The sequence below is a fragment of the Stenella coeruleoalba genome (genome assembly GCF_951394435.1).
Source record: "Stenella coeruleoalba genome assembly, chromosome: 18".
NCBI lineage: Eukaryota > Metazoa > Chordata > Mammalia > Artiodactyla > Delphinidae > Stenella > Stenella coeruleoalba.
This window is the reverse complement of record NC_137164.1, coordinates 77,518,791-77,531,580: the sequence shown is the minus strand read 5'-3', so window position 1 is coordinate 77,531,580 and position 12,790 is coordinate 77,518,791. Positions and strand designations below refer to the sequence as shown.

The following is a 12,790-nucleotide window of genomic DNA, read 5'->3' as shown; positions in this document are numbered from 1 at the left end:
CTGGAGTCTCCGTGCTGCGTCCCAGGGCCCCCGACGTGCATTCCCTTCCCGTGCAGATGTTCAGCTGCACAAAAGTCTGAGGACTGATGAGCAGCGAGCCCTCCTGCACGTGGCCTGCGCGGAGGCTCGTGTGCCCACGGTCGGCTGCGCACGGTCACTGCTCGGAGGCTTGGTGTCCAGGCCAGGTGGCTACACTCGTTAAGACAGTACTTCTCCCCAGCACTTGCACGTAGGCAGGGATACGTGGTGAGAAGGCCATTCCAGAACGATACCGACTCGTAAGAGTAATTCTGACGCGAGGGTACAGGTATCCTGCCCTTAACACCGTGTGCTGGTGTTGGAGCCCTGGAACAGCTCCAGCTGCAGAAGCTTCTGGAAAAACTCTTGGCAAAAAAACCTGTGTGTTGTCAGCTGGGGACAGTTGTTATTTTCATTGAAATTGGCACTTAGAATGGAGCTTTCCCTATCAAAATGCAGTCATGCGGCAAAAATAAGTCTGCGTGATGAGTCTGTGCAGATCCAGGCTGCTCAGCAGGCTCTAGATTCCACATCAAATGTCAGGTCTGTGCTGTAATGGGAGAGGCGGCAACGATTCAAGAGCTGATTTTTTTTTTTTCTAGCAGTTTCTAAGGTTAATCTTATCTTTCCAAAACTTAAAAAATAAAATCCCTCATTTAAACAAGTATTAACACAAACAGAGTAACTCCCTTGGCTTTAAGTTCTTGTTTATTTATTATTTTCATTTTTCACTTTTGAAAATACTGTGTATAATCTGTCTATCTAGATCCAAAAAATCAATTGAAAATTGCATTCCATTAAAAAAAAAAATCTTGGTTCAGAAACATGTTCTGTGGTTTAAAAAACAGATTTGTACTTGTTGTAGTTCTCCAAAAATGAACATTGTTTTCAGTGTGCTTTAAATTTTTTTGGCTAAGTTAATTACTGAGCTAATTTTGTAAGTCATATGCTATGCAGATTCTAAAAGTTATTCAGATATGTGCAGCTGCCTTTGGAAAAATATTTTTATGTGAAAATTATCTTTAGTCTTTAAGCTTCATCCCTTATCATTTAATTTTATTCATGCAATTCTAGTCATTTAAAGTAGACATATGGTACAGTCATTTTGGCCCCTAAACATAGATGTATAGTTCAAAGCCAATTGACAAATAGAACAACTGTTGTTACACAATGTATACAAATGAATGAGTGCTTCCAGACTACTTTAAAGCATTCTAAATTATTATATGTGAAGTTTATCAGGACGGTTATTAGGTGAGGGCATCGTAGACCCATTTTTCTGTTATCCTGAAGGTCTGTTGTGTTAGGAGCGCAGGCTTGAGTCAGGAGGTGTGTGGGAACCTCTGTCCTATGAGCCCACGGCGGCAGGTTCTCACGGACACAGGAGCGTAGAGTTGGAAGGGTCTGTGATTTTGCTCATTTAAGGTAGGTCAGCAGTTCTTCTTTGGTAACAACATATGTATATATAAACGTGGCGTTGAGCACGTAAGAGTTCGATCTCGTGTGATGGAAGAAGAGTTTGTTGCACTTAACCTTCCTTTGCGGGAAGGTGCCGCGGGCCTGCTTCTCCCACCTTCTACGGCAGCAGGTGGTCTGTCATTGTGGTGCCGGTTAGGAGACACAGGCTGAGGTCACAGGACCTCACTTGGTGAGGCCTTGCTGATTCTTTTGATGGATTTCACGGTTTGATTTTCCCATGGAGAAATGCTAAGTTCCTTAATTTTATGTCTAAACTAGAAATTGCCGGGGGGGGATGGGGGGGGCGGGGGGAGCCTGAATTTCTAGGCTGTTAAACGTGGATGCAGAAACTAAACAACTGAAGAATGAGTATTGTGCAGTAGTGTTAGCACTGTAGCAAATGAAATCACTTTTAAAAGAAAATCATCTTTCTTTTGCTTTGACAAGGTGGTGATAAAAGCTTAAAATATTTTGAATGCTTTACAGTGCTTTTCGTCTCAGCTTGCCTTTGGGCAAGGTAAAATTCTGTAAACTTGAAATTTTATTTTACTTTAGGGAGATTAATTAATTTTTTCTTAATGATGAAGTCTTCAAAGAAGTTTCAATGATTTTCCCCACCCCAAAAACCCAGGAACCTAGATTTTAAAAATAAAGAGTATTTTCTGGATAAATCATTATTTATTGCGATGTCTTTCACATATGGTAGAAAATTGCAGTGCATTGATTGATGTATTTGAAACACACTTGCCAAAACTATGTAGTAGAGGTATGATTCTTACCACCCATTTTAGTAATGCTCTTCAAAATATCCAAATTTTTAACTTCTTTTCCCCTTAACTTTAACTACAGACCCACAAGATGAAAATAAAATTGGAATTGATGGAATTCAGAAGTTTTGTGATGATTTAAGCCTAGATTTAAGCCTAGTATCACCGTTTTGGGTACAGTGTGGAAATTCAGGGCCACGACTCTATGTGAATTTAGCAAAAAGAATTTGTAGATGGCATGACAGAGCTTGGGTAAGTAAATTGGTCTCAGTTTAAACTTTTTCAGAAAGGAAAGTACTTTCAACATTAATTATGTTTCAGCAACCTGTAAACTTCATATCAATTTATGTCCTTTGAATAGTTTACGAATTTCTTATGCATTTGTACTATTAAACCTTTGGTTTTCTTTTAAATTCCAGCTAAAGTTTTGTTCAGTGTTTTTATTCAGATTAATTTCTTTTGCAACACTTTCTCCTTTTAATTTTTTTCCTTCCAGTTTTGAATTGACGGTAGACATCCAGGTGTTTTTGCTGGTTTGTTTTCAGCCATTTAATTTGTCTCATAATGCTGTGTGCTCCGTGTATAATTTGTTGTGTTGCTGTATTAAGCATTAATAAAATGTCATTCTGTCTTTTTGCTTGTAACACCTCCCTGTTCTACCTACAGGGTTGGGATAAAAGCTTCATCCATACCGTAACGTGTTTCTGACTTGCTGGATGAGTCGGAGAGGTAAATGCAAGTACATAAACTTCTAATCACTGAGCTTATTACTGTTTCAGGAGGTGTGTAAAAGCTGACTTGCTGCTACTCTGATAGCTCAGTGTTGACAACCTAAACTCACTTATTTTTAGCCCCGGAAGGAGCTCAAAAGCCTTAGGTAAACATGTTGTGAGGCTGTGCTGACCGCGTGCTTGTTTTCACTAAACCCATGTGTCTGTTGTGACGTTAAACTCTATGAGACTTTATTTCTAATATCTCACCACATTCCTGGTATTGAATAAAACCAACCAAACGAAAGGTATCATTGTAACAATTTGTAACAGCATATGTGTTCCGTGTTCTTTTCACCTAGGAAAGCCTAGATGAGTTACCAGTAGTTTTAGAATAGGAAAGACCTCTTAAAGAAGCGTTCCCTTGGCATTGGACTACAGGTTGTCCCGCCTGTTAAAGTCTCCCCAAAATGGGACATTTTGGAAAGAAGTGCTTCTTATAGAGACGGTTGATGGCATTTCTTAGACGTTGTCTAGAAATACACTGTACAAGTAAAAATTTTTTTTTTTTTTTTGGCAGTAGGCGGGCCTCTCACTGCTGTGGCCTCTCCCGTCGCGGAGCACAGGCTCCAGACGCGCAGGCTCAGCGGCCATGGCTCACGGGCCCAGCCGCTCCGCGGCATGTGGGATCCTCCCGGACCGGGGCACGAACCCGCGTCCCCTGCATCGGCAGGCGGGCTCTCAACCACTGCGCCACCAGGGAAGCCCACAAGTAAAATTTTTAACTTCCTATTATCCTATAAAGTATCATAACTTAAAAAGTATATTTTAAATATTTTGAGAGTGAATCTTCCCAAAATGTTTTAGATCATCTCACGCCCTCTTACCTGGAGTACACAGAACATAACTTTAGCTTACAAGTTAATGATGGTTGGTGGACTGCTCTCTCTACACCTCAAAGAGCAGTTAAAGGTGAAACTATTTTTCAAAATATTAAACAAAAGTACTATGAATGTATTAGTGAGCTATATTGTGGAGATAACCTTGTTTTTAGAGATGTGAAGGACTTTGCTTCTATTCTGAACAGCACTAACCTCTAGGAACGCTTTGGCTTTCATGTCTGCTCTGCTGTGATTTCTCCACATGTCTTCCTGCCTGCTAACTCCTGACTGGTTAGAACACCTGCCTTTAACAGTTAATTCTACATCCTTTCTTGGGGCTGCAGGATTCTTAGGTAAACTGAGTAAACTTTATGAAATACCTTGACATCTTTTTAAAGACAAAACACTGTCTGTGTGGATCTTCTCTCTTGTGTTCCGTGGGTCTTTTTATCTGTCTTTAACCCAACACCACATATTCTTAATTGCTGTAGCCTTAGAGTAAGTCTTGAAATGAATTAGTGAAGTCTTACTACTTTGTTCATCTACTGCAAGATTGTTAGTCAGCTTTTATTATTTCAATGGGGGAAAAAAGAGCCTTGTCAACAAATGATGCCAAAGCAACTGGGTAAAGGTGAAAAAATTTAACCTCGGTCCCTCTTTCACATCATATATAAAAATTAATTGGGGCTAGATTGTTGACCTGTACAAGATACTGACAACCGTAAAGTTTGAGACAAAACATTAAGAGACTATCTTTGTAACCTTGGGTTAAGCAACACTTTTTCAGGGAAGACATAAAATGCACTAGCCATAAGGAAAAAATTGATAAACCGGACTCCATCAAAGTTAAAAACTTCTGCTTATCAAAAGATGCTTTTAGGAGAATGAAAAGGGTAAAACAGTGGGAAAATATTTGTTCGCTCTTTGTATATGTTATAATGACTATAAAAACAGTAGGAGAATTATAATTTATATATAATTCCTAAATAAGAGAGCAAGGAGTAAAGTTATTTTAAAATTCAATCCAAAAGAATCCAAGAAAAAAAAAAAGCACACAAGGAAAATTAGTTTATGGCAGGACAAATAGCACATGATAAAATGGAGGATTTAAGCCTGAAAATGTCAGCATTTACATAATTATATTAAGTGTAAGTGACTTAAATGTTAGATGGATTGTTTAAAATCAACTACCGTGGGGCTTCCCTGGTGGTGCAGTGGATAAGAATCCGCCTGCCAATGCAGGGGACATGGGTTTGATCCCTGGTCCGGGAAGATCCCACATGCCTCGGAGCAACTAAGCCCGTGCACCACAACTAGTGAGCCTGCGCTCTAGAGCCCGCGAGCCACAACTACTGAAGCCCACGTGCCACAACTACTGAAGCCCACATGCCTAGAGCCCGTGCTCCGCAACAATAGAAGCCACCGCAATGAGAAGCCTGCACACCGAAACGAATAGTAGCCCCTGCTTGCTGCAACTAGAGAAAGCCCACGCGCAGCAACGAAAACCCAACGCAGCCAAAAATAAATAAATAAAATTTAAAAAATTTTTTTAAAAAGTCAACTACCATGTGTACTGTCTACAGTAGATGCAACTAAGACATAAGGGCACAGAACAATTTGAAGGACAGAAGCTGATACATTATGCAAACGTTAACCAAAAAAAGGCTGACGTGGCTGTTAATATTAAAACAAACTTTGGGGCTTCCCTGGTGGCGCAGTGGTTGAGAGTCCACCTGCCGATGCAGGGGACACGGGTTCGTGCCCTGGTCCAGGAAGATCCCACATGCCGCAGAGCGGCTAGGCCCATAAGCCATGGCCGCTGAGCCAGCATGTCCGGAGCCTGTGCTCCGCAACGAGAGAGGCCACGACAGTGAGAGGCCCACATAACACAAAAAAAAAAAAAAAAAAAAAAAAAAAAAAAAAAAAAAAACAATAAAACAAACTTTGAAGCAAACAGTAATTCTAGAGATAATGAAGGGCATATCCTTTTCTTTCTTTTTTTTTTTTTTTGAAAAAATAAAAGGTGCTTTATTCAGGAAGCCAGCAACCTGGGAAGATGGTGGACTAGTGTCCTCAGACCATCTCCAAGTTGCTGGTTAGGGAACAAAGATTTTAAAAGGGAGTCTCAGGTGTATACAGGCTGGGAGGGGGGGCTACATGCAGAACAGCACAGTCAGCTCCCATAATCATCTCAGACTGGTCCTGCAATGGTCTGGTCAGCATCATCTCCATGGTTTTATGCACAATTAATCTTCTATTCCAGGGTGGGTCTGCTTCCACCTTCTTAAGGCCCTGGAATTCTGTGTTCCTGGTCATTTTCAGCTGTGGACGCACATCCCCTGAGTTCTCAGTTCCCCCAACTCCAGCCCAAGGCAGGCAGAGCAGGATGGTATTTAGCAATGGGTATCACATTTCCAGAAGACCTCACATCATGTCTCAACTAGAGACATGTTGACAAAGAGGAACCAACCAGTATATACATGGAGGAGACAACAAGGAGGGGAAAGTTATGTGTTAATGAATTAAAGAGCAGAGGAAAGGGGGAAGGAAGGAAGGAAGGAGGAAGGAAGGGGAGAAGGAAGGAAGGAGGGAAGGAAGCAAGGAGGGAGGGAAAGAAGGAAGGAGGGAGGGATGGAGGAAAGAAGGAGAAGCAGGAGAGGAAGGGAGGGAGGGAGGGGGAATCTGAAGGACATTTCTTAATGATAAAAGTTTTATTTCACCAAGAGGGTAATAGTTTATTTAAAGCAGAAGTTAACACTCTAAAGAGAAAGAGACAAACTCCAAGCAAAGTGGGGAATTCTCACATCTTACCAACTGGTAGAATAAGTAGATGAAAAATCAGTAAGGAAATAGAAGATTTGGAAAAGGAGATAGAACTTTTCCCTTGATGTTGAAGAATACATATTCTTTTCAAAAAGACATAGAACATTTATAAACATTGACCATAAACTGGGCCGTAAAGTAAGTTGAACAAATTTCAAAGACTTGAAATGATACAGAGCATGTTTTCTGACCACAATAGAATTAAACGAGGAATATAACAAAAAGATAGATTGAAATAAGTGTGGATATTACACCTCTGAATAACCCTTGGGTTGAGAAAAGTTACAGTGGAAATTAGAAAGTATTTTGAATGATAAAACACTGCATATGAAAACTTGCAGGATTCAGCTTCTTAAATGCATATTTTAGAAAGAAAAGTTGAAAATCAGTAAGGAAAGCATCCATCTTAACAAGCAGAGAAAAGAGCAGGAAGTTAAGAGTGTTGACAGAAGGAATTAGTTTTTTTAAACAGGCAGTCATTTCATGAAATTTTTTAAAAGTTGTACGTAGAAAGGATTTGTAAAGCCAAAAGCTTGTTATGTGAACACTTATAAAGTAATGAATAACAAATAACCAATATAGAATGAAAGGGGGACATCACTATAGACCCTACAGATTAAAGGATGAGAGTATTATGAACAACTTTATGTTAGTAAATTTGAAAACCTGAATGAAATAGAGATGTTCTTTTAAAAATGACAACTTACTGAAATGGACACATGAAGAAATAGTTCCATAACTCTTACAGAGTCTAAACCCATAATTTAAAATCTTTTCAAAGAGAAAACTCTTGGCCAGAATTGGTTCACTGGCACATCCTACCAAGCTTTTAATAAAGAGAATAGCACCAATTTCACACCACCTCTTCCAGAGAATAGTATAGGAAGAAACACTCCGCAATATGTTCTGAGGCCAGCACAACCTAGATAATAAGGCCTAGAGAGGACATTTTGAGAATGGAAAATTATAGGCCACTCCCAGTCATAAGAATCAAAAGATGCTTATGATGAACATAAGACCCAAAAATCCTAAACAAATTTTCAGCAAAATAAATTAAGCCCCCAAAACAAATCAACCAAAACACCAGGCTAATTTGTCATGACAATGTTTGTTGTAGTCCAGGAATGCGAGATCTTTTTAACATTACAAAGTTGATCAATGTAATTGATCACAGTAACAGAAAAGTGAGGGGGTGGATATTAGAGCATAACATGGGACTTTTCAAGCTCCAGTAATTAAGAGTACATGACATTGGGGGCCAGATTAGGTGAATAGGCCAGTGGAGCAGAATGGAGAGCCCAGAAACATCCGTGTTTACAGGAAGACTTGATTTATGGGAAAGGTGGCCCTTTGGAGAAGCGGAGAAGGGACAGCTTTTCAGCAGATGGTCCTGGGAGAATGGTCTGGTCGTATGGAAAAAATGCATCTTGATCTCTGCCTCACACCGTACATGAAAGTCAGTTCAGGTGGGTTGTAGATCTCAGTGTGAAAGGCCGAAGGCAGAAACCTTTAGAAAATACTGGAGGAGAATATCCTTATGGCCGTGCAGTAGGACAGGTTGTAAAACGCATGAAAAATCACTGTAGAGAAGACTGTAGAGTGTGCTACGCTAAAATAAGAACTTCTGACCAAGAAACAGCATCGAGAAGTGAAGAGGCTTCCACGTGAGGGGTGGGAGCCATGAGATACTCAACTGCCAAAGGCCTGTGTCCCTGATACGTAGAGAATTCCCACAGAACAACAAGAAAAAGATAACCTAACTGAGAATGGGCAAGAGACCTGACCAAGGCCTTCACGAAAGATGCATTCCATATGGCCAGTGAAAGCACAGGCAGGCACTCAGCCTCATTCATGGCAGTGTGCACATGAGAAGACACAGCTCACTCTTCCAGGACGGCTCCAGACAACTCACTCTTCCAGGACAGCTCCAGAGCGGCGCTGGTGGGCAGTCAGCGTGGAGAACTGTTTAACAAGACTCATGAAATCATGGGTGGGTGTCTGCCTCAACACATTCACTTGTGTGCCAGGATACATGTCCAGAAACCATTTACCAACATTCTTTGTGACCAGAAAACAAGGAACAGCCCAAACATTTACCGTCAGCAGCGCATAGAAGTTATAAAATATGAATACGGTGGAGTGCTGCGTGACAGTCTCAATTCATTACCTAATTGAAAGTTTTAAAATTTACTTTCTTTCTGCATGAATAATTTCAAAGAAATTCAGTATGAGGGTACGGAGCATTCTGAAACACTTTGGCAATACGGAGCCTAGTACGTTGAGCCTCTATTTTAAATAGATCTGCCGTAGCATGACGCAGCACAAAAGGTGAAATTTATAGTTTATCCTGTAATTCCTTTACTGAGAAAAAAACATTGTCTTATTTATTTTTATGCCTATAGACACTTAAATAACATGTTTATAAAAAAATCATTCACTAGGGACTTCCCTGGTGGCGCACTGGTTAAGAATCCTCCTGCCAATGCTAGAGGACACGGGTTCGAGCCCTGGTCCAGGAAGATCCCACATGCCATGGAGCAACTAAGCCCGTGCGCCACATCTACTGAGCCTGCGCTCTAGAGCCCGCGAGCCACAACTACTGAAGCCCGCGTGCCTAGAGCCCACGCTCCGCAGCAAGAAAAGCCACCGCAATGAGAAGCCCATGCACCGCAGCAAAGATTAGTCCCCACTCACTGCAACTAGAGAAAAGCCCGCATGCAGCAATGAAGACCCAACGCAGCCAAAAATAAATAAATAAATAAATTTATTTTAAAAAATCATTCACTAGAGAATTAGAGCAGTTACTGATTTTGTTTCTTTGCTTCGTGAGACTAACTGAAGGAATATAAAATGGTTAGATGCCTGAACATTTCACATACATTTTATTTTATAAGGTTTTCTGAGGGCTTTTTTAACAAAAATAAAGCAAGATGAGGAATTTTACGGCTGCGAACCCCAAATGGAACAATTGATTTTACAATTTCCAAAGTATATTACATGGTCTGTCCTCTGAAGGGTTAAATATAAATTAAAGAGATTGATACAAGTGTTCCTATAATTCCTAGAAAAAGCATGGACAGCAGTGGAAAGGGGTAATCAAAAAAAAAAAAAAACCCACAGATGAACCCTTCCTTTCCTTCAGGTTTCTGTGTCTGCTTATGTGTGTGTGAAGATGTGCATGTGCTGTATTGTTTTGTGTGTGATGGTTCCTTAGCCTGTGCTTAACTGATAGGCTAAAAGAGGAGATCATTAAAGCTCCTTGACCCCGTGTTTTGAGGTAAGAAGCTTAGCATGGTTTTATACTGGCTAGAGTCTGCCATCAGTTGGCTTTGAAAAATCATAATTTTTGAGGAAGTAAAGTTTCATGATTATTAGCTAATTTTTACATTGGCCCAAAGACCCTTTTTTGACAGAAGGAACATCTTTATGATCTAATTCTAAAGGGAGTACCTTCTAAACATTTTCTTACTCGGGAGGTAGGATTTTAAGAGGTTATTGCAAAGAATATAGGTGCTGTGAAGGTTCCTTTTATGGTCACTGGAGTAGCTTTTATTCTTGATTTCAGCTCTCAAGTTCTGTAATTTTGAGTTTTGTTGTTCTGCAAATGGCCAAGTCCATCAGGACAGCACTCGGCGTGTTTATGTAAGTGATGCTAGGTCTCTGAAAATGCACACTTCTACTTTAGTTGTGTGGTTTGCAAACATACAAATCGGGAACTTTATAAGAAGGGTTTCTAGGACCAAACGAACCTAAAAGTAACTAGATTTAATATCTGCCAAAAATCTTATTTTTCTTTCTTCCCCAGGTTTACCTCCATTTCTCAGTGTGACACTTTTCATCATTAAGATGCGTTGAGTATAGATTTCCTAAGTGATAAGGATGCAGACTTAGCAGGACAGGACTAATCATCTAGGCGTAAATGCCGAGGGTCCCGTAGGTAAGGTCCAGCCAGCCTTCCCTTCTACCAGCTCCTGCAATTTCCTGACCATTGCTTTCTTTCTGATTAAGACTCCAGGTTATTTCAGACTGAGAACATCTCATGCACTTTAAACACACAGGGAACAGAGGCATTTTATTTAAAGTTGGCTGCTACTCATAGATTCTTTTGCTCATCCAGTGTTAATGATTGACCCTGGAAAGCTCAGGTCAGAGCTCCAGCTTTAATAGTTTTTTGTCCAGGTGGGACCAAACCAGATTTAGGTAAAAATCTGAAAAGTGATTAGCTGAGTATTTTGCATTTAAAGGAATTTGTTACCTTAAATGTTTACTCATCAGCTTTTCACATTAATCTAACTGGTGTGCACCCGTAAGCATTATTGCAGTATGACTGTTTGGTCATCCGACAGTGATGAGTGCTCGCCGACATGGTTAAATGCTGTCAGCTTTAGGAAGTAACCTTCTCAGCCCCTTGACGTACTTGTGTATCAATCATATAGAAAGAAATCAGTACTAACCTTGCAGTGAGCAGAGAATGAGTCTGTATTCCAAGCACGGTGGGTCGGGGAGCATCCTCTACTGCAGCCCTGAAACGGCGTTCATGTGGCATTAAGACACCATCTTATGATCGAGCCCCACAGCGTCGCGTTCATGTGGCATTAAGACACCATCTTATGATCGAGCCCCACAGTGTCGGTCTGTATAGAAGTTGTGAGATCATCGCTACCTTCCAGCCAAGGAAAAATGAAAACTGAGGACGTTGACTTTGACTAGTGACCAGATAAACATGCTTAATTGTCTTGACTTTAAATTCCAAGTCTTTTTTTTTTAAGCTTGTTGGGTTTTTTAAATAAATTTATTTATTTACTTTTGGCTGCGTTGGGTCTTCATTGCTGCGCACGGGCTTTCTCTAGGTGTGGCGAGTGGGGGCTACTCTTCATTGTGGTGCGTGGGCTTCTCATCAGGTGGCTTCTCTTGTTGTGGAGCACGGGCTCCAGGAATGCAGGCTTCAGTAGTTGTGACATGTGGGCTTGGTAGTTGTGGCTCGTGGACTCTAGAGCACAGGCTCAGTAGTTGTGGTGCATGGGCTTAGTTGCTCCAAGGCACGTGGGATCTTCCCGGACCAGGGCTCAAACCCGTGTCCCCTGCATTGGCAGGCAGATTCTTAACCACTGCGCCACTAGGGAAGTCCCAAGAAGTTCCGAGTCTTTATAGTACTTATATGATCGACTTTTGAATCAGATTCTGTTTTAGTTCTTAAGTGGCAAGGCAGGTCTATTTGGAAAGCACTGTGTCCCTTCCTTTCTAAATGAGTTTTTAACTTGTAGTTCATCACTTAGAAAGTGCATTGGGCTATTTTTTAAAAATAAATGATATGTGTTAATAGTATCCAGGTCGGTTCAGCTTTCAAGAAAGCCCAATACATAAGAAAATGAGAGTCTTTGAAATGGTTTAATTAGGGGATACTTACTTACATGTCCAAATAACATAGTACACAAATCCTTTTTTTTTTTTTTTTTTTTTTGGCTGTGCTGTGTGGCTTGTGGGATCTTAGTTCCCTGACCAGGGATTGAACCTGGGCCACCGCAGTGAAAGTGTCAAGTCCTAACCACTGGACCGCCAGGGAATTCGCAACAAATCCTTTTTAAAAGACATTTCCCCGGAGTTACAAAATTAGATTACACACAACTTCAGGAACACTTCTGAACGCATTAGCCCTCGTGTCACTTCTAGGTGAGGTTGCTGATGGTTATTGAGTAAGTGAACACCAGCGCGCTGAGAAGTGGTCGCTGTGCAGCGGAAAAAGAAACTGGGATTCACTAATGCTCTTTCCCTTTTTTCGCCAGACTTAGAAATGGCCGTCGCGTATTGGAATTTGGTATTCTCCGGAAGGCTTAAGTTTTTAGATCTTTGGAACATCCTTTTGTTGGTAAGTGGCTTCCTGCTTGCCGGGGCCCCGCGGGAGGGCTCAGTGGGTGCGGTGGCCTCTGTACTAACTGAGGGCCTGACCGCGGGCACTGTGGGGCCAGGGCCTCGCGCAGAAGTCACCAAGCAGCAGACCCGCGGCCACGCTCTGCCACCAGCTGAAAGCGGCGCCCAGGGGCTCTGCCCCGGCTGCTCCGAGGCCGCGTCCTCTGGACTGCCCACCAGCGGGCCCCCCCCACCAGCTGTGTTCACAGGCTGGGGCCACCCCGGA

The 12,790-nt window shown here is 41.5% G+C and overlaps 1 protein-coding gene across 2 annotated transcripts in view; it reads left to right on the top strand.

The window, feature by feature from the left end:
• ADPRHL1 (ADP-ribosylhydrolase like 1) overlaps nt 1-12,790 on the top strand; it is a 34,232-nt gene that overhangs the window by 6,093 nt on the left and 15,349 nt on the right. For both annotated transcript variants that reach the window (XR_013824889.1, XR_013824890.1), the window contains exons 3-4: nt 2,910-2,972; nt 12,441-12,523. The gene's annotated coding sequence lies outside the window, so the exon portion shown is untranslated. The remainder of the gene's footprint in view (nt 1-2,909; nt 2,973-12,440; nt 12,524-12,790) is intronic.